Source organism: Saccopteryx bilineata, chromosome 1 (assembly GCF_036850765.1).
Source record: "Saccopteryx bilineata isolate mSacBil1 chromosome 1, mSacBil1_pri_phased_curated, whole genome shotgun sequence".
In the NCBI taxonomy this organism is placed as follows: domain Eukaryota; kingdom Metazoa; phylum Chordata; class Mammalia; order Chiroptera; family Emballonuridae; genus Saccopteryx; species Saccopteryx bilineata.
Genome location: NC_089490.1, coordinates 377,669,951 through 377,693,418, shown reverse-complemented (window position 1 = coordinate 377,693,418; position 23,468 = coordinate 377,669,951). Strand labels below are relative to the sequence as shown.

At 43.2% G+C, this 23,468-nt stretch overlaps 1 protein-coding gene across 3 annotated transcripts in view; it reads right to left on the bottom strand.

Annotated features, from left to right (window-relative positions):
- The window catches only part of QSER1 (glutamine and serine rich 1), an 85,271-nt gene extending 62,337 nt beyond the window's left edge, over window positions 1–22,934 (bottom strand). The window contains exons 1-2 of one of the 3 annotated variants that reach the window (XM_066251232.1): window positions 22,508–22,644; window positions 20,686–20,787 (exon numbers count right to left, since the gene is read on the bottom strand). The gene's annotated coding sequence lies outside the window, so the exon portion shown is untranslated. Of the gene's footprint in view, window positions 1–20,685; window positions 20,788–22,507; window positions 22,683–22,839 lie in introns of those variants that run through there. The other 2 variants (XM_066251234.1, XM_066251233.1) reach the window with 2 other exon arrangements.
- Window positions 22,935–23,468: the final 534 nt, after the last annotated feature.

Genomic DNA, 23,468 nt, shown 5'->3' with positions numbered 1-23,468 from the left:
CTCCACTGTAGCAAAGTTGGCCCGGGCACTGTGGATGGCTCTGTGGCCTTTGCCTCAGGTGCTAGAGTGGCTCTGATAGTGGCAGAGCGACGCCCCAGATGGGCGGAGCATTGCCCCCTGGTGGGAATGCCGGGTGAATCCCAGTCGGGCGCATGCAGGAGTCTGTCTGACTGCCTCCCCGTTTCCAACTTCAGAAAAATACAAAAAAAAAAATAGATTTCTTCTGTTAAAAAGATGAGTGCCTCATCAGGTGGTGGCGCAGTGGAAAGAGCATCGACCTGGGACACTGAGGACCCAGGTTTGAAACCCCCAGTTTGCCAGCTTGAGCACTGGCTCACCAGCTTGAGTGGGGGGTCACCGGCTTGAGTGTGGGATCATAGACATGAGCCCATGGTCGCCAGCTTGAGCAAGGGGTCATTGGCTTGGCTGGAGCCCCCTGGTCAAGGCACATATGACAAGCAATCAATGAACAACTAAAGTGCTCCAACTACAAGTTGATGCTTCTCATCTCCCTTTCTGTTTGTCATGTGTATGTAACATACACATATATTTTAATATATTTTCCAGAAATGTACATATACTTTAAAAAGATTTATCACTGTAGACTTTTTTTTTTTGTATTTTTCTGAAGTGAGAAGTGGGGAGGCAAGAGACAGACTCCCACATGCGCCCGACTGGGATCTACCCGGCATGCCCACCAGGGGGCGATACTCTGCCATTTTGGGGTGTTACTCCCGCTGCAACGGAGCCTTTCTAGCGCCTGTGGCAGAGGTCATGGAGCCATCCTCAGCACCTGGGCTAATTTTGCTCCAGTGGAGCCTTGGCTGTGGGAGGAGAAGAAAGAGAGAGGAAGGAGAGGGTGAAGGGTGAAGAAGCAGATGGGCATTTCTCCTTTGTGTGCCCTGTCCGGGAATCAAACCTGGGACTTCCACACGCAGGGCCAATGCTCTACCACTGATCTAGCCAGCCAGGGCTCACAGCAAACTCTTGATGTTCAATTCCCCCTTCATGTAAAGCATTGACCGGAACACTGAGGTCGCCAGTTCAAAACCCTGCACTTGCCTGGTCAATTCCCCCTTCAGTTGTGTCTCCTTTTGATTATGTCCTCTATGGTGTTCAAACACATTCTTCTAGCACAGTGTGTTTCAGGCTTACCTTGTTATTTTCTCTGTATCAGACCTAAAACCAACTATTTCTACTAGGAGCCCTATTAGTGGGCAGTGGCATTTAGAAAGCAAGATCTGGGTGTAAGGTGTTTTCAATGCTTGAGGTAGTATTCATTACTTCTAGGACCTTTCATTGGACAAAGCTAGGAAAATACTTATCTTTAAATATATAAATTCATACTGACAAATCCAGTATAGTATTCCTCATTTCCCCCCATTTCACATATGTATCTTTTTTTCCCTGAGGCTGGAATCCTAGTTTAAAATTACATCAATATATATATTTACTCATTAGCTCTATTTGAAAATACTATAACACAACCTCTACCAAAAACAAATCTACTAAAAGTAAAGGTATTTCTTCACAGTGCTTTCTGTAGTAAGATTATATCACATTAAGTATATAGTTAGACTAATGATACAAAAGTAACATAATAGTTTTTGTTATTGCTACCTTATTAGATAGATATAGGAATTATGTTTTGTTCCTGTTTGAAAATTCAATTTTAGGATTTCTTTTAATTTTTAAAAAAGTTTATTTATTGATCTGAGAGAGAGAGAGAGAAAGAGAACATCAACTTGTGCCTGTATATGCCCTAAGGTTCGAACCAACAACCTTTGTGCTTCGGGATGACGCTCGAATCAACCAAGCTATCCAGCCAGGGCTAATATCATTTAAAAATACTTTTAACTTTAAAGATAAATTTTATTAAGATATAATTTACACATAATAGCCTGACCTGTGGTGGCGCAGTGGGTAAAGCGTCAACCTGGAAACGCTGAGGTTGCTGGTTCAAAGCCCTGGGCTTGCCTGGTCAAGGCACATATGGGAGTTGATGCTTCCAGCTCCTCCCCCTTCTCTCTGTCTCTCTATCCTCTCTAAAAATAAATAAATAAATAAATAAATAAATAAATAATTTACACATAATAAAGTACATCCATTTTAAGTGTACAACTCCATGTATACACTTTTTTTTTTTAAGTGAGACACAGGGACAGGAAGAGAGAGATGAGAAGCATCAACTTGTGGTTGTGGCACTTCAGTTGTGCCTTGATTGCTTCTCATATGTGCCTTGATTGGGGGGGGGGGGCAGCCAAGACAGTGACCTTTGGGCTCAAGTCAGAGATCATGGGGTCATGTCTATGATCCCATGCTCAAGCTGGTGATCCCGCACACGAGCCAGATGAGCTTGTGCTCAAGCCAGTGACCTCGGGTTTCAAACCTGGGTCCTCGGCATCTTAGGCAGACGCTCTATCCACTGCGCCACTGCCTAGTCAGATTGAGTATACATTTTTTGATAAATGTGCTGTCTGTACCTCCATAATCACAATCCCAGCAGAATACTTCCATCACAACAAAAGGTTTTTCATGTCCCTTTGCAGTCACTATCTTTTTCATCTCATACAAAGATAAGCCACTGATAAACCTAATGCCACTAAAATTTAGGCTTGTGTGTTCTAGCATTTCATATAAATGGTATCATACAATCTACTCTTTTGTATCTGGCTCTTTTCATTCAGCATGTTTCTGAGATAAACCCACGTTGTTGCATACATGAGTTCATTACTTTTCAATGAGTTGTATACCACAACATGTTTATCTGATGGCATTGCATTGTTTCTAGTTAGGGGCTACTATGAATAAACCTGCTGTAAAACATCTGTATACAAGTCTTTCGTGGACATATGTTTTCATTTAAGTTAAATATTTGGAGTGGAATTACTGGGTGAGAAAGTAGGTGCCTATACTATTTTACATTACCATCAATAATGAATCAACATTCCATTTTTTGCTTTATATTCTTGTGACCATTTGATCTTTTCAGCCTTTTTACACTTTTTAAAAAGTTATTATTGATTGATTTTAGAGAGAAAGGAAGGGGGATGAGAGAGAGGAACAAAGGGGAGAGAGAGAGAAACATTAGTCTGTTTCTGTATGTGCCCCGATGAGGGATCAAACTGGCAACTTTTGTGCATCAGGACAATGCTCTAATCCAGTGGTCCCCAACCCCCAGGCCATGGACCGGTACCGGTCCGCAGAGAAAGAATAAATAACTTACATTATTTCCGTTTTATTTATATTTAAGTCTGAACAATGTTTTATTTTAAAGAAATGACCAGATTCCCTCTGTTACATCCGTCTAAGACTTACTCTTGACGCTTGTCTCGGTCACGTGATACATTTATCTGTCCCACCCTAAAGGTTGATCCATGAAAATATTTTCTGACATTAAACCGGTCCGTGGCCCAAAAAAGGTTGGGGACCACTGCTCTAATCAACTGACCTATCTAGCCAGGGCTCAGGCTTAATTACAGCTGTATTATAGCCCTCCTAAGTAGAAATAGTGACCTCAATTGTTTAATTTGCATTTTCCTAATAACAAATGATGAGGAGCCTATTTTTCTATGTTTATAGGGTATTCTTTTAGCTTCTCTTGTCAAGTTTATTCAAATTGTTTTTATTTTATCTTCCAAGTGATAGGAGGGGAGATAGAGAGACAGACTTTCACATGAGACCGGACCAGGATCCACTCGGCAACCCCCTGCTGGGGCCAATGCTCTGCCCATCTGGGGCTAGAGTTATTTCTAGCATCTGAGGCAGAAGTTCCTAGGAGCCATCCTTAGCGCCTGGGGCCAATGTGCTCAAATCAATTGAAGAGAGGAAAATGCAGGAGAGGAAAAGTGAGAGAGGTAGAAAGAGAGGGAGAGAAGGAGAAAAAGGGCAAGGGTGCAAAGAGAGGAGAAGGGAGAAAGAGGAGTGAGAAGGAGGGGTGGAGAAGCAGATGGTTGCTTCTCCTGTGTGCCCTGATGGGAAATTGAACCCAGGACATACAAACACCTGACCGACACTCTACCACCGAGCAAACCAGCCAGGGCCTCAAGTCTTTTTTTATATATTTTTTAAAACATGGATTCTTACCTGCATTATTGAGTTGTAAGAAGTTTTTGAAATATATTTTAAAAAATATATTCTATTCTAGGCCTTGGCCAGCTGGTTCAGCAGTAGAGCATCAGCCTGGTGTGTGGAAGTCCCAGGTTTGATTCCCAGCTGGAGCACAAAGAAGAAGTGCCCATCTGCTTCTTCCACCCCTCCCCCTCTCCTTCCTCTCTGTCTCTCTCTTCCCCTCCTGCAGCCAAGGCTCCACTGGAACAAAAGTTGGCCCGGGTGCTGAGGATGGCTCCATGGCCTCGACTTTAGGCACTAGAATGACTCCGGTTGCAATGGAGGAATGCCCTAGATGGGCAGAGCATCACCCCTTGGTGGGCATGCCAGGTGGATTCCGGTTGGGCACAGGCAGGAAGGAGTCTGTCTCTCTGTCTTCCCACTTCTCACTTCAGAGGCATGCAGGGGCGGGAGGGAGAGAGAGAGAGACTTTTGTCAGATATATGTATTATTTTCTTCCAGTCTGATGGCTTATCTCATTTTCTAGTATTTTTAAATTTAAAAAGATATAATCACTTAACAAACATATTGTGGTGAGAGCATTTACCATAAGATCTACTACTTACATTGTAAAATAGGTATTGTTAACTGTGTGCACAGTGTTGGACAGCAGTTCTTTAGAATTTACTCATCTTGCTTAAATGAAACATTATATCTGTCCAGCAATTCCCCATTTCTCCCTTACCCTGGTCCTAGCAACCACTATTGTACTCTTGTTTCTAAGTTTGACTAACAAGGTTTTAGCTTTATATTAACTTAAATTATCAATTATTTTTTCTTTTATGGTCAGTAATTTTAGTATCCTGCTTCACCTATGTTTTCTTTTATAAGTTTTAAAGTTTTAGTTTTTATGCTTAGATCTATAAATCATTTTGAGATTAATTTTTGTGTGTGGTATGAGGTAATGGTCAAGGTTCATATTTTCAACTTCTTTAAAGCCTGGCTGATGGTGGCACAGTGGATAGAGCATTAACCTGGAACACTGAGGACCCAGATGGAAACCCCAAGGTTGTCAGCTTGAGCATTGATAATCAACGTGATCCCATGATCACTGGCTCAGCTGGAGCTTCCCAGTCAAGGCAAATATGAGAAAGCAATCAATGAACAACTAAAGTGATACAACTACAAGCTGATGCTTTTCATCTCTCTCCCTTCCTGTCTGTCTCTATTAAAAAAAATTTAGGGCATAATTGGTATACAATAAAATTCACTCTTTCTAGTGGATAGGACAGTGAGTTTGGACAAATGCATAAACACTACAAAAAACATCATGGAGGGAGAGAACAACTCCATCATTATAAAAGATCCTCCTATACCTCTGTGTATTGAATCCCTCCCTCCTACTACCTCTAGTTGCCAAGCAACCACTGACCTATTCTCTATCCTTACAGTTTTTCTTTTTCTTTTCGTGACAGAGACAGAGAGACAGAGAGAGGGGCAGATAGGGACAGACAGGCAGAAAGGGAGAGAGATAAGTATCATTTCTTCGTTGTGGCTCCTTAGTTGTTCATTGATTGCTTTCTCATATGTGCCTTGATGGGGGGGGGGGTGCTACAGCAGAGCAGAGTGACCCTTTGCTCAAGCCAGTAACCATGTGGTCCAGTCTCAATAACCATGATTCCATGCTCAATCGGTGACCTCGGAGTTACAAACCTGGGTCCTCTGCATCCTGGTCCAATGCTCTATCCACTGCACCACCGCCTGGTCAGGCTACAGTTTTACTTTTTCAAAGTATCAAATAACTAGAATCATTTAATAGGTATCATTTGGGTCTGACTTCTTTTATTTATTATAGTTTAATGCCTTTGACATTATGTTATTTGAATCAGTAATTCACTTTCTTTTAGTATTGAGCAGCATTCCATTGTACCAATGTACCACATGTTGGCAGTTGTTTTAAATTTATTCATCAATTGAAGGACCTTTGGGTTCTTCCCTGTTTAGGGCAATTACTAATAAAGCTGCTATAAACATCTGCATAAGTTACTGTGTAAATGTAACTTTTCACTTCACTTGAGTGGGGTGATGAAAAAATGTTCTAGAATTAGATAGTGATTATGGGCCCTAACTATTTGGCTCAGTGGTATAGCACTGACCCAGCGTGTGGAATTGAAGTCTCAGATTCAATTCCCAGTCAGGGCACACAGGAGAAGCAACCATCTGTTTCTCCTCTCCTCCCCCTCTCTTCCCCTTCTGCAGCCATAGCTCAACTGCTTCGAGCACGCTGGTCCTGGCACTGAGGATGGCTCCATGGAGCCTCAGCCTCAGGTGCTAAAAATAGCTTGGTTGATTCAAGCATCTTCCCTAGACATGGGTTGCTGGATAGGGGTGCATGTAGAAGTCTGCCTCTAGAAGGAAGCAGAGAGGGAAAAAGGAAGGAAGGAAAGGAGAGAGGAAGGGAGGGAAGGAAGAAGAAAAGAAGGACATTCTAAATTTTAAAATGAATTAGCAAAAGTTCCATGAAATATGTTAAATACCAAGTAAACATGCCAGAACTTGCACACAAGTCATAAATTACTTAAGCACTGAATGAATGATTTTGCCTTAAGTTGTGTTACCACTTTCTTTTCTGTGGCCACTGAGCCTGACCAGGTGACAGCACAGTGACTAGAACATCGTCCTGGGATGCTGAGGACCCAGGTTCAAAACGCCGAGGTCCAGCTTGAGCATTTGATCATAGACATGACCCCATGGTTGCTGGCTTGAGCAAAGGGGTCACTGGCTCAGCTGGAGTCTTCCAGTCAAGACACATATGATAAGTAATCAATACACAACTAAAGTGATGCAGCTATGAGTTGATGCTTCCTGCCTGTCTGTCCTGTCCCTCTCTCTCACACACACAAAAAAATTTTTGGCCACTGAAATATATATTCTAGCCTGACCTGTGATAGATAAGAGTGTCACCCTGAAATGCTAAAGTCACTGTTTTGAAACCCCAGCTTGAGGGGACTCAAGGCAAATATGAAAAGCAACAATGAGTTGATGCTTCCTGCTCCAACCTACCTTTCTCTCTCTGTCTCTCCTCTTTCTAAAATCAATGAATAAAATCTTAAAAACACACACACACACACACACACACACACACACACACACACATACACTGGAACGGTGAGGTCTGTCACTGGTTCAAAACCCTGGGTTTGCCTGTCAAAGCACATATGGGAGTTGATGCTTCCTGCTCTTCCCCCCCCTTCTCTCTCTCTCCTCTCCCTAAAAATGAATAAATAAAATCTAAATAAAAATAATATATTTTAGCACCTGACCTGTGGTGGCGCAGTGGATAAAGCGACAACCTGAAATGCTGAGGTCGCCAGATCAAAACCCTGGGCTTGCCTGGTCAAGGCACATATGGAGTTAATGCTTCCTGCTCCTCCCTCCCCCTTCTCTCTCTCTCTCTCTCTCTCTCACACACACACACACTCTCTCTCTCCTCTCTAAATATTAATAAAAGAAAATTTTTTTAAAAAAATAATATATTCTAATATAAAAAACAATTCTCTTTATACTTTGAAAATATTCTTTTATTACATACACAATTTTTCATAATTGAGAAAGATATGAACCGTGGATAAGAAGTTAGGAGGCCTAGATTCCAGTCCTGATTCTGCAAATAACATGTTTCAAGACTATCAGCAAAGCCTGACCAGGCGGTAACGCAGTGGACAGAGCATCAGACTGAGACATGGAGGAGGACCCAGGTTTGAAACCCCGAGGTTGACGGCTTGAGCATGGGATCATAGACATGACTCCATGGTCCCTGGTTTGAGCCCAAAGATCACTGACTTGAAGCCCAAGGTTGCTGGCTTGAGCAAGTGGTCACTCGCTCTGCTAAAGCCCCCCCCCCCCGCCCCAGTCAAGGCACATATGAGAAAACAATTAATTAACAACTAAGAAGCTGAAACAAAAGATTGATGCTTCTCATCTCTCTCTGTTCTGGTCTGCCCCTATTTGTCCCTCTCTCTGTCTCTGTCTCTGTCTCTCTCTGTCTCTCTCTCTCTCTCTCTCACACACACACACACACACACACACACACAAAACCACAAACTTTCAGCAAAGCATTTATCTTATACAGTCCTAATTTTCTTATTAATGAAGTGTAATGTTGTTTGTATTTTTAATATTCTGAGTTAAGATATATTTTTTTATTAATTGATTTTAGGGAGACAGAGAAGGGAGAGAGAGAGAGAGAAGCATTCATTTGTTTTTCCACCTAACTGTTCATTCTTTTGGTTGCTTCTCTTATGTGTCCTGACCGGGGATGGAACCCACAACCTTGTTGTTTCAGGATGATGCTCTGATATACTGAGCTAACTAGCAAGGGCCAAGCTTAATATTTTTACCTCATTTATTACACAAGCTATCTTAAAACTGCATAGACATAAACACTGAGTTCACTGAATTAACTTGGTACACAGAACTCTAGCACGTTTCTCCTACTCATACCAAATGTCAAATATTTTATACATCTTTATTTTAACTAATAATCACAGTCTCAGAATGAAATTACAAAAACCTAAAGCATAAGAATAATCAGCCCTGAATTTGAAAAAAATCCTAAAACTATGTAACTTCTATATAAAAGCATAGGCTCTTGCAAATAGGCCACAGGATTCAAATCTAAATCTGTACTTTTCAAATTCTGCAACCATATACTTCTTTTATGCCTCAGTTTCCTCAACTATAAAATATGGGCAATAACCACACACACTTTCATAAGGTTGTGAGAGTAAATGATAAAGTGTATATATACAGCATTTAGCATAGTTCTATGGCACATAATGTTCAATCAGTTCTATTATTATTACATCTAAAGTTGGGGGCCTGACCTGTGGTGGCGCAGTGGATAAAGCGCTAACCTGGAATGCTGAGGTTGCTGGTTCAAAACCCTGGGCTTGCCCGGTCAAGGCACATATGGGAGTTGAAGCTTCCTGCTCCTCCTCCCTTCTCTCTCTCTCTCAATCTCTCTCTCTCTCTCCTCTAAAATGAGTAAATAAATAAAAAAAAATTAAAAAAAAAATTTTAAAGGTGAGGTCTGTGTCTATACAACTGACATTACTGACCACCAGATATGCTAATAAGCACTAGAAGGTACAAAAATAAAGTCACAAGTAAATAAACAATCATGACACATCAGTAAGGCTTACCTCTAGGAAATGATACCTGAGTATTGAAAGGAAGAGGAGGATTATCCAAGGAAAGAAAAAGAGTACTTCAGGAAGAGAATACCATATATAAAAACCTGAAAATGTGAGTAACACGATATATTAGTAGGCCTGTAAGTAATTCTTCATAGTTCTATTGAGGGATGGGGATATGAGTCAAACAGGAGGCAGATTGTGGAAAATTTATGCCAAAAAGAGGATCTCACATTTTTTTAAAGTGAGAGATAGAGACAGAGGGACAGAGAGACAGGAAGGGAGAGAGATGAGAAGCATCAACTTGCAGTTGCATCACTTTAGTTGTTCACTAATTGATTCTCATACATGCCTTGACTGGGGAAAGGGGACTATTCCAGCTGAGCCAGTGACCCCTTGCTCAAGCCAGTGGCCTTGGAATTTCAAACCTGGGTCCTCAGCATCTCAGGTCAATGCTCTTATCCACCATGCCACTGCCAATCAGGCTTATTATTATATTTTTTAGGAGGACCTCACATTTTATCTTCAAGGGAATCAAAAGCCTATGAAGAATTTTTTTTTTCTTTTTCTTTTTTTTATTTTATTTATTTATTTTTAGAGAGGAGAGAGATACAGAGAGGGAGAGAGAGGAGAGAGAGACAGAGAGAGAGAAGGGGGGAGGAGCAGGAAGCATCAACTCCCATGTGTGCCTTGACCAGGCAAGCCCAGGGTTTCGAACTGGCGACCTCAGCATTTCCAGGTCAACGCTTTATCCACTGCGCCACCACAGGTCAGGCATGAAGAATTTTAATCAGGCCTGACCAGGCGGTGCTGCAGTGGATAGAGCGTCGGGACTGGGATGCGGAAGACCCAGGTTTGAGACCCTGAGGTCACCAGCTTGAGCACAGACTCATCTGGTTTGAGCAAAGCTCACCAGCTTGGACCCAAGGTTGCTGGCTTGAGCAAGGGGTTACTTGGTCTGTTGAAGGCCCACGGTCAAGGCACATATGAGAAAGCAATCAATGAACAACCAAGTTGTCACAATGAAAAACTAATGATTGATGCTTCTCATCTCTCTGTGTTCCTGTCTGCTGTCCCTATCTATCCCTCTCTCTGTAAAAAAAATTAAAAATAAAAATTAATCAGTTAAATTATTAAAATTTTATTTTATTTTTTTATTAATTTTAAGGGGGTGACATTGATAAATCAGGGTACATATGTTCAGAGAAAACATCTCCAGGTTATTTTGACATTTGATTATGTTGCATACACCTCACCCAAAGTCAAATTGTTTTCTGTCACCTTCTATCTGGTTTTCTTTGTGTCCCTCCCCTCCCCCCCACAGTAACCACTAATTTTTTAAAAAGATTTTATTTATTCATTTTAGAGAGAAAGAGAGAGAGAGAGAGAGAGATAAGGGGGGGGCCAGAAAGTATCAACTCCCATATGTGCCCTGACCAGGCAAGCCTAGGGTTTCGAACTGGCGACATCAGAGTTCCAGGTCAACGTTTTATCCACTGCCGTCACCACAGGTCAGGCTAAAGAATGTTTTTTAACCAGGGGTGCTCATGAGTATCATCTGGTGGGTTTTTCAAACTATATACTTCCCAGTTCTCACTTCTACAAGTTACTTTTTTGTAATTCTTAGCTTGGACCCTATAAGTCATTTTTAAAAACCTCTTTTTTTTTTCTTTCAATTCACACTAGACTTATTGACTTTAGAGAGAAGAAGAGAGATAACAAAAGAGTCAGGAACAATAAGCTGTTCCTGTATGTGCCCTGACCGGGAATTGAACCAGCAACTTTTATGCATGTCCAATACTCAACCAAGTTAACCAGCCAGGCAGGGTGGGTGAAAAGCTCTCAAAGCAATTCTGCCAAGTACCAGTAGTAGAGAATCACTGTCTTAGAAAGATCATCTACCCTGGGCTTGCCAGGTCAAGGCACATATGGGAGTGGATGCTTTCTGCTCCTCCCCTCCCTCTAACCCTCCCGAAAATGAATATAAAATTAATAAGAAAGATAATCTAATAAGTGGTATGAAGAGCAGAGCAAGCCTGAAGGCAGGAAGGCCAACACCCTGAAATCCAGGTGAAAAATTATGAGGACAGAAAAGTGGCAACAGCTATTTGAGAACTCTTAAAAATAGAATTGACAAACTTGGCTAACAATAGTTGTGGGAGAAGACCAAGGAATCATGAATGATAGTGAATTACCCATAAGGCTGAACAGATGTCAAAGAGTTTGATTTTGGATGCATTAAGTTTGAGATGAAGTGTTCATAATAGAGTAAGAAATACTTAAAAGAGCACTAATAAACATTCCTACTTAGAACTCAGGAAAAGAAATTTGAGTTGGAAATAAAAAAATCAAGAGTCATTACTAGATGGATATATTTGAAGTCATGGACCTGGGTGAAACTGCCTAAGAGCGTTTTACACGAGAAACAGGTTGAGGACAGAAGGTATGGAGACACTACTTTCAGAAGACACAGTGGTCAGTAAGTGTCCACAAAAGGGGGTGTTATACTAACCCTGTGACAAACCAGAGGAAGAGAAAAGAGTCATAGAAAGGCCTGACATGGGAAAGAGTTTGCGATGTAGGGAAGCTGGAAGACCAACATGCTCCGAGTCTCCTGAGGGGGGAAAGGAAGGGAAGTGGCAGAGAGATACATCCACCTGGAGAGATAGTAGGCAAGGGCAGACATGAAAACATTTATGGGCGCAATAAGGAGTTTGGATTTTATTCCAAGTGCAATGGAAAACAACTGACGGGTTCTAAAGCAAGGGTGTGACTAAATACATTTTTAAAAGGTAACTAGTTTCTATATACTTGCTACAAAACTCCCATCAATTCTCAAACTAAAATTAAAAGCAAAGGGAATCCGCCTGACCAGGCGGTGGTGGCACAGTGGATAGAGCGTCGGATTGGGATGTGGAGGACCCAGGTTCGATACCCCGAGGTCAACAGGCTCATCTGGTTTGAGCAAGGCTCACCAGGTTGGACCCAAGGTCACGGGCTTGAGCAAGGGGTCTCTCAGTCTGCTGTAGCCCCAGGTAAAGGCACATATGAGAAAGCAAACAATGAACAACTAAGGTGCCGCAAGGAAAAATTGATGCTTCTCATCTCTTCCTATCTGTCTGTCCCTCTCTCTGTCTCTGTCACACACACATACACAAAAAAAGCAAAGGGAATCCGGAAATCAAACACATCTTTCAATGTCATAACCACTACCGCCTCATATGCACATTACCACCCAACTAGCTCCAAGTTTGACTAAAAATTGCTTTAAAAATCAATGTTAGGCCCTGGCTGCTTGCCTCAGTGGATAGAGTTGGCCTGGCATGTGGACGTTCCAGGTTCAATGCCCAGTCAGGGCACACATGGGAGGTGACCATCTGCTTCTCTTCACCTTCCTCTCCCTGCTCTCTCTTCCCCTCTCGCAGCCAGTGGTTCAATTGGTTCCAGCATCAGCCTTGGGGGACCGAGGATGGCTCCACTGATTTGAACATTGGTCCAGACAAAAGTTGCTGTGTGGATCCCAGTCAGGGTGCATGTAGGAGTCTATCGCCCTTCCTCTCGCTTAAAAAATATATATTTTTTAAATAAAAAAAGTAAATGTTAAGGGATCTAGAGTTTAATAAACTTGGCTACCAATCACTGAGTAAATTCTATAGCACTGTCTCTTAGTTTAAAAAATAGTGAAAACTTAGCCTGACCTGTGGTGGCGCAGTGGGATAAAGCGTCGACCTGGAACCCTGAGGTCGCCGGTTTGAAACCTTGGGCTTGCCTGGTCAAGGCACATATGGGAGTTGATGCTTCCTGTTCCTCCCCCTTCTCTCTCTCTCTCTCTCTGTCTGTCTCTCTCTCTCTCACACTCCTCTCTCTCTAAAAAAATCAATAAATAAAATATATTTTTAAAAAATAGTGAAAACAGACTAACCAGGCGGTGGCGCAGTGGATAGAGTCGGACTGAGATGCACAAGGACCCAGTTTCGAGACCCTGAGGTCGCCAGCTTGAGCGTGGGCTCATCTGGCTTGAGCAAAAAGCTCACCAGCTTGGACCCAAGGTCGCTGGCTCGAGCAAGGGGTTACTCGGTCTGCTGAAGGCCCAAAGTCAAGGCACATATGAGAAAGCAATCAATGAACAACTAAGGTGTCGCAACGAAAAACTGATGATTGATGCTTCTCATCTCTCTCCGTTCCTGTCTGTCTGTCCCTATCTATCCCTCTCTCTCTCTCTTTCTGTCCCTGTAAAAACAAACAAAAAATAGTGAAAACAAATTATTGATGATAAAAGACATTTTCCTTCTCTTAAATCCAACTTTGCAGAAAATCGTGGGAGAATAGACAAATCTATATGTTAAAAATGGTGAACTTTTGGCCCTGGCCGGTTGGCTCAGCGGTAGAGCGTCAGCCTGGAGTGCGGGGGACCCGGGTTCGATTCCCGGCCAGGGCACATAGGAGAAGCGCCCATTTGTTTCTCCACACCCCCCCCCCTCCTTCCTCTCTGTCTCTCTCTTCTCCTCCCGCAGCCAAGGCTCCATTGGAGCAAAGATGTCCCGGGTGCTGGGGATGGCTCCTTGGCCTCTGCCCCAGGCGCTAGAGTGGCTCTGGTCGCGGCAGAGCGAAGCCCCGGAGGGGCAGAGCATTGCCCCTGGTGGGCATGCTGGGTGGATCCTGGTCGGGCGCATGCGGGAGTCTGTCTGAGTGTCTCTCCCCGTTTCCAGCTTCAGAAAAATACAAAAAAAAAAAAAGGTGAACTTTTAGGGAGAAAAATGGTAAACTTTTCAGAATATTAATAACAATACTCAAAAATATAATCATGAGTATTGACAAGGATGTGGGAAAACTAAAACCGTCACACATTGCTGGTGGGAATGTAAAACAGTGCAGCCACTTTAGAAAATAGGTTTGGCAGTTCCTCAGATTATTAAACACAGAATTACCATATGACCCAACAATTCCACTCCTAGGTGTCTACTCAAGGAAAATCAATCGTGTGTTCAAACAAATGCTTTTATATGAATGTTCACAGCAACATTATTCACAAGAGCCAAGAAGTAAAAACATTCAAATGTGCATTAACTAGTTAATAAACAAAATGAGCTATATCTATACAATGGAATATTTACTCCATTGTAAGTACAGTACTTCTATGTGCTGTTACATGCTATAGCATAGATGAATCTCAAACACATTATGCTTAGTCAAAGAAGCCAAACACAAAAGAACACATTTTATGATTCCATTTATATGAAATGTCCAGAAAAGGCAAATCTATAAAGACAGAAAATCCATTAATGGTTGCCTAGAGCTAGGGGAGAGAATACAGAGTGGCTACAAATGGTAGAGGTTTGAAAATTAGATTGTGGTGACAGTAGTGATCTAAAGACACTAAAATCATTGAATTGTGCAGTTAATATGTATTTTATGGTGTATAAAATAAATCTCAATAAAGCTATTAATTTTTTTTTAAAGTGCTAGGAGTCAAAAAGCCTGGATTCACTATCTCTAAGGGGACCCTGGGCAATTTAAAGCTACTCTTTGGCCTATAATTTGCTCATTTTTCAGACTACCTCAGAACAAGGTAAGGTCTATACACTGCATCACCTAGCCTCTCTAGGGGCCATTAGAGATAGGTTCTTCAGATCAGAAGGTAGAAGACAGGAGTGTATTATTTGTCCATTTCCTCCTTGTAACATAACCATGGTTTGAGTCATGCAGCATCCTTCCACACGACTAGTAGTGGCTTCACACTGCTGCTTACTCACTGTCTCAATATTCTTTTTTGATCCCTTAATCCTGCCCTCAGTTATAAAATTGAGCCCTTTATTAAAGTGGCCTCAGATGAACCATCTGAGTGAAATTACACTTTATGCAGGCCCCTCAACTGATAATTGGTGTAAAAGAGGTACAATTGGTACTTTGTGCCAAACAAGTTATTATTAAATCTAGTATGATTTCTTGAGATGTTTGTTTTAATTGTGGCATATGTCATTAATGATTGTTACCAAACAAAAATCCACTTTTTTATACAAACAGTACAATTACACTGGTTAAACAGGAGGTGATTTTGTTTTCACTAGAAGGTAAAATGAAGACTAGTATAGTATTTCCTGCCTACTGAACTAGTAGAGAATATTCAAAAATCAATCATTAAGGCCATGATGGTGAACTGGGCAGGAGGGACCAGGTTGTCCAGCACTGCAAAAGTGGGCGGTTTTTATTAAAAGGTTCGCCAACACGGCATTAAGGACTGACCAGTGGTTGTGCCATAGATAGAGTATCAGCCTGGGATGGTGAGGTCCCAGGAATAAAACCCCAAGGTTGCCAGGTTGAGTGTGGGATCATGATCCCATGATCACTGGCTGGATCAAGGTGACCCCCAGTCAAGGCACCTATGAGAAGCAATCAATGAACAACTAAAGTCATACAACAATGAGTTGATGTTTCTCATTTCTCTCCCTCTCCCCCTCCCTTGTCTCTTGCTAAAATCAATAAATAAAGATTAAAAAGAGAGAGAGCTCTAGATAAAGACAACAGCTAGTGCAAAATCCCTAAGGCACAAATAATCTTAGCATGTTTCAGGAAGAGAAATACAGCGAGAGTGGCTGAAGGGTAGTGGAGGGAGTAATAGATGATGAGGTTGGAGAATTACCTGAGGCTCAGACCATGGCAAGGACTTATATTTTACCCTTCAGTAACAATGGAAGGTTTTAAACAGGGTAATGACATTACCTGATTTATATTCTGAAATGTTAACTCTGGTTGCTGCATGCTTAATAAGCCCTAGAAGGGCTCAAGTGGGAGCAAGGAAAGCAACAGGAGGTAACTGCAACAGTTCATGTGGGAAATTACGGATATGTAGATCAAACCAGTGGGATTTACTAACAGCAGAGATGGAAGGAAAGAAATGAATCTTAGATGGCTCCAACCTTTTAGGCCTGAGCTACAAAGTAAATGATGGTATTATTTACTGAGGTGGGAAAGATTAAAGGAGGACCAGGTTGGAGGTTAGGATGATACCTATGTTTTGGACATAATTTGGTTGAAATAGCTCTTCAATATTGAAGTTGAGAATGACAAGATGGCAAGGAAGTATAAACCTAGAGATATAAATTTGAAAGTCATTTGATACATATAGCAAGTTCACTTAGGATGACTTAGGAGGCTTCCATAGTTATCCAAATGAAAAATAACGGTGTCTTGAATCAAGGTGGAGTAGTAGAAACAAAAAAGGTTCAGCCTGACCTGTGGTGGCGCAGTGGATAAAGCGTCGACCTGGAAATGCTGAGGTTGCCGGTTCGAAAGCCTGGGCTTGCCTGGTCAAGGCACATATGGGGGTTGATGCTTCCAGCTCTTCCCCCACTTCTCTCTCTCTGTCTCTCTCTCTCTCTCCCTCTCTGTCTCTCTCCACTCTAAAAATAAATAAATTAATTAATTAAAAAAAAAAAAAGGTTCAGCCTGACCAGGCGGTGGCACAATGGATAGAGCATTGGACTGGGATGCGGAAGGACCCAGCTTCGCCAGCTTGAGCGTGGGCTCATCTGGTTTGAGCAAAAGCTCACCAGCTTGGACCCAAGGTCGCTGGCTCAAGCAAGGTTACTCGGTCTGCTGAAGCCCCACAGTCAAGGCACATATGAGAAAGCAATCAATGAACAACTAAGGTGTTGCAACGCACAACGAAAAACTAATGATTGATGCTTCTCATCTCTCTCCGTTCCTGTCTGTCTGTCCCTGTCTATCAATCTCTCTGACTATGTTTAAAAAAAAAAAAAAGGTTCAAAATACACACACACACACACACACACACACACACACACACACACAGATAGGCTAGGAAGGGAGAGAGATGAGAAGCATCAACTCATAGTTGCATCATTTTAGTTCATTGATTGCTTCTCATTCTTGCCTTCACTGGGGGGCTTAAGCCAATGACCTCTGGGTTCAAGTTAGCAACAGGGGATCATATCAGTGATCCAATGCTCAAGCTGGTGAGGCTGCGCTCAAGCTGGTGAACCTGTACTCAAACCAGGTGAACCCACTCTCAAACTGGAGACCTCAAGGGTTTGAAACCTGAGACCTCAGTGTCCCAGGTTGACATTTTTTCCACTGTGCCACCACTGGTCAGGCTCAAGATACATTTAAGAGATAAAAAAAAAAAGTAGTGGGTGTGGTGACTGAGCACATAGAACTTCCAGGTTCTGGCCTGAGCAACTAGGTGTGACTGACATAGACCTCACTAGACAAACAAGAGGTGGGGTAAGTGAGGAAAGCATGAGCTCATCACTAAATGCCCATTACATACCCAATTAAAAGCTCAGAGAGGTAGCTGGATATGCAATTAGGTGCTCAGAAGAGGTCTGGGCTTTAGCCATACGTATCTCCAGAGATGATATTTAAGAGCCATGACAATAAATAAAATCTTTAAAAAGAAAAAAAATGTTTGGCCTGTGGTGGCACAGTGGATAGAGCATTGACCTGGAATGCTGAGGTCACCCATTCAAAATCCTAGGCTTGCCCAGTCAAGGCACATATGACAAACAATCAATGAACAGCTAGAGTGAAGCAACTATTGATGCTTCTTGTTCTTCCTCACTCTCTCTCTCTCTCCTCTCTCTGTAAAATCAATAAATAAAATCTTTAAAAGCCATGAGCATGGATGTGATGTCCTCAGGAGAAAGCACAAAATGGACAAGAAACTGTATCAGTCCCAAGCCCTGAAGAAATGACAAGCAGACATTAGAAGAGTAAGGACTAATGAAGAACAGGGAAAAGCAGTGGGCCAGAGAGGTAGGAGCAAAACCAGGAAAATACAGTGCTTTGGAAGTAAAAGGAAGCATGTTTCAATTAGGAAAAAAAAAAGTTCAATGGTGACAACAAACATTGAAATAAATATATTAACGGTTAGGTTTGTAGGCCAGTCTCAAAAGTTCATTTAACCCATAATATACGTAAGTAGATTACAGCATCTGGCTATCTTACCATGATGTAGTACAATACAGAAATTAAAGGTCTTTTCCTAAAAGACTTCATGGAAATACTAGCTTTAAAACTTATTCATGCCCTGGCTGGTAGGTTATAGTTTGTCAGAAGCACAAAGGTTGCTGGTTCGATCCCCAGTCAGGGCACATCCAGGAACAGATTGATGTTCCTCTCTCTCTCTCCTTCCTTTCCTCTCTCACTGAAATCAATAAATAAAAATTTAAAAAAACAAAAAGAAAACTCATTCAAAAAGTCCTTAATATAGTAAGTAGCTAACTAGTTTTAGAGAAGCTAGTCACTGTTTCGATTTTATGGAGGGGCACCTATAATATTCATTACATATTCACACTATAATCATAAAGAACTTAATAGAAATGCTAAAAACTGATGGCAAAAGACCCCAGACTGTTTCAAGTTAGAAAGGCAAAAACAAATATAAGTCGCCTGACCTGTGGTGGCGCAGTGGATAAAGCGTCGACCTGGAAATGCTGAGGTCACCGGTTCGAAACCCTGGGCCTGCCTAGTCAAGGCACATATGGGAGTTGATGCTTCCAGCTCCTCCCCCCCTTCTCTCTCTCTGTCTCTCTTCTCTCTCTCTGTCTCTCTTCTCTCTCTCTGTCTCTCCCTCTCCTCTCTAAAATGAATAAATAAAAACAAATATAAGTCATTTTAAAACAAAATATTTCCATTTAGTCACTTTCTGGTGCATATTCAAATACAAACATCTATCATTACCATAGGGCAGATTTCAAACCCTCCCTTTTATCCACTATGTCTTCCTATTCAGTACAATATATAAATATCAGATACAGAAAAGGCAGCATGTCTGCAGCAGCTTCCTGACAATTATTCTATTTCCAAAAGTGTGCAAAGGTATTTATATTCAATAGTATCTAAAATAGCTCCACAAGCCCTGGCCCAGTAGCTCAGCTGCTTAGAAACATGGTCCCATTGCACCCAGGTTGTGGGTTCCATCCCCCTTCAGCGCACATACAGAATTCAGTCAATGAATGTATGAATGGATGAAACAACAAATTGATGTTTCTGTTTCACTAAAATCAATAGGTTTTTTAAAACAGCCCCATATAGAGCCTGACCAGGCTGTGGCACAATGGATAAAAGCATCGGACTGGGAAATGGAGGACCCAGGTTCAAAACCCCGAGGTTGTTGGCTTGAACGTGGGATCATAGATATGACCCCGTGGTCGGTGGCTTGAGCAAGGGGTCACTTGCTCTGCTGTAGCCCCACACACACAAGACACATGAGAAAGCAATCAATGAGCAACTAAGGAGCTGCAACAAAGAATTGATGCTTCTCATCTCTCCCTTCCTGTCCGTCTGTCCCTATCTGTCCCTCTCTCTGTCACAAAACAACAATAACAAAAAAAACCCCACATAGAGCATCATCCCAAAGCACAGAGGTTGCCAGTTCAATCCCCCATCAGGACACATACAGGAACAGATTGATGTTCCTGACTCTCTCTCTCTTCCCTATTCTCTTGCTAAATCAATAAATAAAATTTTTTTTAAAATAACCCCACAAAAAGTATTTCCAACTCCATAATGAGAAGCAAAGATATGCTCATTTAGTCTCTAAAACTAACTGAGAAAAGCACAAATGGAGACTAATATGACCAGTTCTTATCCCTGCACTTCGCATGTACCTAGCAAGTACCATTTTAGAAATATACAGAAATTTCTCTGTACACCCTATTTAAGGTATAATACTGGGGTTTCCCATTAGCTCTTTATTTCTCAATGGTTAAAGTAACAGACACCTGATAGAACTGTTGTATCAAAAAAGTATTATTTTAAACTCATGAAAAATTATTTACCTTGCTTTTCCCCATCACCTGATAAAAATGTTCCATTTCAGGACCAAGTAGACAGAAAGCAGGATGTTAGATCCCATGCCAAGAACAACTGAATGTTATTACCATCTGTTAGCTTCTGAATAGGTTACTGGAAACAAGGTGACAGACAGGCTAATTCTTTATGGATAAGTATCCATATTACGTCATCACAACTAGTACTCCTTCAAGAAGAAACTGCCACCAAGGTAAACAAAAACATTCAACTGATACCTAAATTATGAAAAAGCTCTTTTAAATGTTATCAAAATATGAATTGGCTTATGAAAATGCTGAGTACTTAAAGACTTAAGGGCATATTTCAGATTCAGTATGTTCTAGATAACAAATGAAAGAGGGCATTGCGCAGTTTGACAAATAAAATGAGGTGCAATTACGAAGTGTGTGTAGCCCTGTACAGATGGCCTGATCCTCACACAAGATGTTAACAAAGCAAGTTGGTGGGGGAGGGGGAAAGCTGGCATTTTCTGTGCTATAATTTTGCTGACCCCATCCCCAAAATATATTTTAAGGGTGGGGGCTTAGCATTTAAGAATCAATAACTTAAAATAAACAGAAAATAAATTTCTTTTAGATTATGTGTTCCAAATGAATCTACTTACTGTTTTCAAATGTGTTTGGGAAGTCATTCTTTGTTATTTTGATAAATAACATTTGGAAAACATGACAAGTAGATTTTAGTTTCTTGCCTCAGAAGTATTCTGCTAAAAGAAATAACAGAAATAACCAGATAGCATTTGTTGCGTTTACCTAATAAAACATTTTTTCATTTAAAACATAAAAAATGTTGCAGATACCTATCATTACTGTTCACTGATGAGAAAGTAGTTTTAATTTGTAAATTATCATTTTCAATGCAAAATCTACTTGAAAAATGATAGTCTAATTACCACCAAAATAATAATAATTATGGGAACGGTACCAAACACCTTGAATAAAACTTCCTTAAAATGTCTTAATTGTATATAATACAAAGTTATGACTGTTTCTGAAAGGTTTTAGGTATTTATGTCCAAACTGGCACATCACTTTTTTATTTTTTTTAAATCCCACTTCTCTTAAACAAAGAACCTAAAATTTTCTAAGGAAGCTTATTTCCTTTTGCTTGAACCATATTTTTTTCAGTTTCTCACAATCATCCCAAGGTACTATTTAAGACAAAGACCAGCTGATCTGCGCACTTATTTCCCAAATCATACATGTAACTTTCATAAAAACAAAGTTAACCTAGAATACTATAATATATAAAATAAAAAAAAGTTTACGTATCATAATGAAGAAATCTGATGGGATAAAGCCACGAAGCTTCCTGTGGGTAGTTGAGGATGAAGTCATTAGCAACCCAGGATTCCCTGGTCCTTGTAATCGGAAGCTGCACCTACCTACCAGATTCAGCATTGTTCAGCAGAGGTGCCTTTAAAACAACCCGCTCAAGAATCATCCAAACCAGACCACGCCTTCTAGTTATTCAAATGTCCGTTTCACAAAGTGGTACTACTACACTTTTCCCGCGAGCTTAAATACCTAATGAGAGTCATTATTTTAGATTCTCTAGGTCAAGCTGGAGCAAAGATGAACTCTTGAACCGCGAGATACATAATGAACCAGGGCTCTAGAAGCCGACATGGAGAAGCATGCCTCTGTTCTTCAACCCTTCATGGCCTTCACTGAAGCCCCCTTCCAATTTCCTCCCAGCTTTTAGTCACCCCAAGACAGAGCGGGCAGAGATTCCTTACTTCCTGCTGTTGTTGAAAAGAAAGGAAACCGAAGAGTAACTTTGAACGCGTGCAAGAGAAACAGCTTAATCTTGGCCACCGCTGCAAACATATGTCACCCAGCCGAGCGCAGCTTTCGCGCGCCACCAGGTCCCCTCCTGGGGCCCCACGCCCCAGGGGTTCTCCTGCAACCCATTTCTCCTGGGTCCCCCAAAGTCAGCGACGCGGCTCGGCGGCTCTTTCTCTCCCGCCTCCCCCACTCTCAACTGCCAGGGCCCCCAAGACCACATTGCCGGTTCCAATACAATGGAATGTCACGGCCCCAAAGTCCTCGGACACCCTCTCGGTTCCCCAGAGGCACCCTCGGGTCTCCGTGATAGCCGAGTTCAGCCACGAATCCAAACTTCTCCGTGTAAGAGCCCAGAACGGTGGGAGGTGGTGGAGACCCACGACTCTCCCCCAGCCCTCCCTTTTACCCACTGTCCCCAGCCAGTCCCAGGCTAATCCCTCACTGGGGGATCCAACCCACCCCAAGACCACCACAGAGGAGTCAGAGGCCGCCTCTCGGACGGGGGCGAGCGCGGGGGGGACAACTGCAGGGCTCCCCGCCCAGTCCGGACCCCTGAGCTGTGCAGCACAGGAGCGAAGGCCCCAAACGCATCCCCGGCCTTTCCTGGCCCACTACGACCCCGCCGCCCACCCTCCCTACCTGGCCTTGAGGCTGGGGCTGCTGCCGCTGCTGCCGCTGCTGCCGCCGCTGCTGCTGGCGGCGGCCGCCGCGGCTCGGGGTTCGTAGGCCCAGGCGGGAGCGGGGGCTTGTGCTGCGGCGCTGACGGCGGGGGCGGCGGGGGGCGCGGGCGGCGGCGGCGGGTCGGCAAAGCCGGAGGTCGCGTAGTTCCTGTCCATCGTGGGGGCAGCGGGGAGGGCGGGAGGGCAGCAGTGGGGGCTCCTCTAGGGCCCTATGTGAGGGGGGCGGGAGGGGAGGGGCGGAGGGGCGGGGGAGGAAGAGGAGGAGGAGGAGGCGGCGGTCGAGGGACCTGCCCCCTCACATGGCCCCGGCCTGCGGACGGGTGGGGGGCGCGCTGGCCAGACTGTGCCTGGGGAGCCTGGGCCGCAGTGCGCGGCGTGGCCCCGGCTGGGAGTCAGGGGAGCGGCGGCATCCACGGCCCGGACTCGCAGCGGTGGCAGCGGCGGCCGCAACCGCGGCCGTAGCTTCGCCCCATGTTGGTGGATTTCCCAGGATGCACCTCCCGCCTCTCCGCCCCGCCCCCCTTCAGCGCCCCGCGCTCGCTGTTCGCGGGCTAGGCTGGCTGCCCCGGAGGCCTTGGCTGCCACCGGCTGCGGGTCGATGGCCAGCCGGGGAGGCGAAGGCCCGAGGCCTCCCTGGACCAGCCTCCTCCTGGAACCCGGAGGTGCCTACCAGCCGGAGCCTGCGGGCCGCCGGCTTCCCGCGGACGGCTGCTCCAAGGGTAGCTGTTAGCTTGCCGCGCCCGCAAGGGAAGGGGCCGCGCCTCTGTTCGCCCCGCGCGAGGGAGGGAAAACTGAGTGGAAACCCAGAATAGGGGGCTGCAAAGGGAGAGACTTGTCAGCGCTTTGCCTGGAGTTCGTTATTTGACTCTTCGGATTATTTTGAGTGACCCAAATGCTCAGTTTCCACATCGCGCTTTCTT